This window comes from Penaeus vannamei, chromosome 42 (genome assembly GCF_042767895.1).
Source record: "Penaeus vannamei isolate JL-2024 chromosome 42, ASM4276789v1, whole genome shotgun sequence".
Lineage (NCBI taxonomy): Eukaryota > Metazoa > Arthropoda > Malacostraca > Decapoda > Penaeidae > Penaeus > Penaeus vannamei.
This window is the reverse complement of record NC_091590.1, coordinates 18,778,741-18,782,684: the sequence shown is the minus strand read 5'-3', so window position 1 is coordinate 18,782,684 and position 3,944 is coordinate 18,778,741.

The following is a 3,944-nucleotide window of genomic DNA, read 5'->3' as shown; positions in this document are numbered from 1 at the left end:
CCACTAGTGCCTAGCCGGCTCAGCCACTACATTACAGTAGTGCCTGTATGGTGGGATATTGCACCACACGAAGCCCCTCCACAGTTATCACATTGCATAAGTCCTCTGAAGATAATTTATTGACTCCTACAAGCAAAGAAGCTCTCATCGACGTCCGTCACTTCAAGACTTCCGACACCAAGCACGAAACCAGTCTTCCCTGTTGTAGCTCCTTCTTTAGCACACCTGTCGCAGTCCTTAACACTTACTGCAGTCGCCTGATGCCTGCAACATCAATCAACACTGTTCTGCCAGTACCTCAAGGTGAGTTCCTTTATCCTCATTTGTTTAGAAAACCACTGCTTCTCATCCGCTGGTGATCGCCGCCTCCATCCCTCGTGCATCTCGCTTCACTCACACTTGCTGCCCAGAGCTGATGACCCTGGCAAGAACATCCCTCCTTGCCTGTCGATTCTCGTGACGCCATCACCATGTTCTTCAAATCCTGAGATTGCGAATCCTTGCTGCCGACGACGTGATTTTTCAAGACCTCATTCCTCATCAAACAATCTGGTCTTCTAAATTTTCTAAACCTGGTGTACCTTTCATTTACGACTGACACGCCACTTAACAAGTTACTGTATCTACCAACGATTCTATGGAATGATTGACAAGCTATGTAACTGATCACCACTGCCACTCCCATCAAAACCACCTTGGAACAGTGACCTGTGTGAACAAGTTCCCAAGGCCGCTGACCTTAGAAGTCCCTGTATAACCCTTCAAGACTGCCATTGTCAGTTACCTCCATCACCTGTCTCCTGTCATTTACCTGCATCCTCTACCCAAGAATCGAGGACGATTCCTCTTTGATGGCTGAGCGATATAGTGACGTGCTCCAATAGTCGCTCTGGCCTTGCAGACCACAAAAGCTATGTGCTTCTTGTTACACAAGAATTCCAACGTGTCCTACGTCAATTTGACCCTTATTGCTCGCTTACATTTATAATGCTTTTATTTTCATGCCTTAGCTATAAATGACATGTTTATACTCAAAGTGTTTCTAAGAAAATGTTTATTCTAAATCACTATGTATGCAACTGCCTTTACCAATAATATTTAAGTGTTTATGCCTCATGTACATTCAGAAATTCTGTCTCTGAACCACAAGGTTTTAGCTTGTAAAAAGATATCCAGTTTATGTGAACCATACACAATACATAAAGTATCCCTTGTTCCTCTCCACAAAACGGTCATGTGACATAATGTTTCTAAGTTTGTGTTCATTCATATTCTTGAATTGTTTTAAACAAAGTTTGTTCATGGCCATTGAGACAGACCACTCACTCTCAAGGGCTTGTCAGGATACGTTCCTCCCTGGGAATCTTTGCCTTGCCCCTCTGTACCACCTACACTACTCCTGCAGAAATAAAGTATAAAACTGCAACAAGTATAAATTCACCGACACCTTCAAGATACCAACTAGTATTTTACTGCCTTACCACCTCAGCCACCTATCACGTAGTGGGGATAATGCCTCCACCATATTACATGGAGTCACCTACACCCCTGCCGGGCTACCCCTTGTCCAGGACTTTCCTGCACCAGCATGAGATGCAACCTTCGTCCACGCTACTGGCCTCCACAACATCTGTTCAATAAAGGAATAGAACCAGCATACGTGTCTCCATACACCACCAAGTCAGGAACTTCTGCACCCTGACAAACTGGCGGCAGCGGAAAATTCTTCACACTACAAGAGAGATCCCACCCTCCGAAAAGCAAGATAAATAAGGAAGCCAGTCACCGCGTTACTCTGACCCCCGCTGAACGTTGTCCAAGCCCTGTGGCCCCCCACTCTGCGGCGTCCAAGTCCCTGTGAGCCCCCTGCCAGAACCTACCCGCTTGATCACCTCCTCTCTCAGAAAAAAAATGTATGTGTGTATGTCGTACTGTTTTTTTTTTCTTTTTTTTTTTTTTTTTACAAATGCAGCTTTTATTTTTTACTAAGAAGTGTCAGTGCAAATATATATTTTTCCTTCTCTCTGCTAACTACCATGTTCTGTTTTCTCACCATGGTAGATAGTCGCATTTTATTTATTTATCTGGCATGTTTCTCTCTCTCTTTCTCATTCTAACTCAATCATGCTAGCCTAGTTAGCATAAATTGTGTGTATTGCTTAAATATTTTATTTAGTGGGTAAATTCCTGCTTGCATTTTTCAGAAATCAATTTCTGTTTCCAGGAAAGTTCTATGCCCACGTGGCCAGAGCCATGAAGTGTTGTAATATTCTTAGCATCTTTTATTATTATCATTATTTCCCTTTATGTTAACCGTTAAATTCGTCTGTTGTTATTCAGTGCATTTATTTGGGCCCAGTTTAACCATGCATTTATGGGATCTTTTTGAATATTTAGAAACACAGTTGACTTATCCACAAACATTTTTTCCCTTTTCTTTCTCCACGCCTGCCACCTTCCCTTTTTCTTAGCTCTCCCCAGCTCCTTAACTACCCCACATTCCACTATTTCCCCACCCTTGCTACCTTATTTCAACATATCTATTCAGGCCACTAGCGTTCAAATATTTTTATATAGTGGTATTCATTTAACTACTTTCTATTTTTTAAACTAGAAAATTAATAAAATGCGTTACATATGGTAGTTGTGATTATCATCAGACCTCACCCTTGCTTTCACTACTAAATTTTGGCCGCATGTGACCTGTCTTCCTGACCGTTTCTATCTGCGTGAAATTCCTAGGTTTATTATCTTCTGTCATCTTTGAACATTTGAGATTTTTTATTTTTATTTTTGTACATGTATATTTCTACAAGTAAAGTGCGTCTTGTTTTATTTGTATATTAATATTAATATTAAATTCAGTATGTATTATGAAAACAAGCATCATACTCGTTTTCTTAAAGTGTGGTTTAGTTAACACTTAGTTGTTCAGGTCAGATCAGGTCAGGTTATGTCAAGTGAATGAACATTATGATAGAATATCAGACATTACCATCTCCCTTCCTACCCCGGTCCCCCTTGCACAATATTCAATCATGCACGAGCCAGGTACCAGCCTCACGTAACTTTGCTCAACAAACTATAATAGGGATAACCGCCAGAGAGGTGAAGCAAGTCAGGCCCACCAAGCCCCCTGCATGAATATGATTTAGCATAACGGAACGTCATGCGCGGCTTGGGAGAGCCTACATTTCAACATTGTTGTTCTTTTTCGTTATCGATGTATTTACCATAACTTACAATTTACCATAGAGTTTAGCTTAGATTTTGCATAATTATACATCCTAGTTATAACAGTATTAGTGTAATTCAACAATATATTGTCAAAGATGTTATTTCAGGTTATGTATAATTGTAAAGTGTAGATTTAATGTTTGCATTCCTTCAAGATAATTTAAGTAGCATGATTTTGCATTCTAATTACAGTATATTCTGTGCATATTCTAAAGTAATTCCACTACAATTGGTACTTTTTATTATAGACATTTTTTTCTATTTTCTATTTTTTCTTAGATCGTTCACGTGATGATTATTTTGGTAAATTCTTGATATCAATTATTAGTAATTCGATTTACCTTTTTGGTCAAAATCAATTTATTTTCAACTTCACTTGACCTCACTCACGTAGAAAAGTCCCCTCTTACTGCCATCTGACTCCGCCTGACTGAAAAATACATTCAAATCATTTCCTATACTTCAGTTATCTTTCAGTGTTTAAGATCACGTATATTATATCAGCTACTACGATTTTATATTATTCATGATTTTCGCTCTCATGATTCATCAATACATGCGAAATTGCCTCAGTCATCCTAATGATTTTCTGTTTCTTTTCTTTCTTATGATAATCGTTATGATGCTGACTAATTTACACAGATTTTCTTAGTTGATCAACAATTAATCACGAACTTCATTTCAATTTATTACATGGTCCTTGGTGG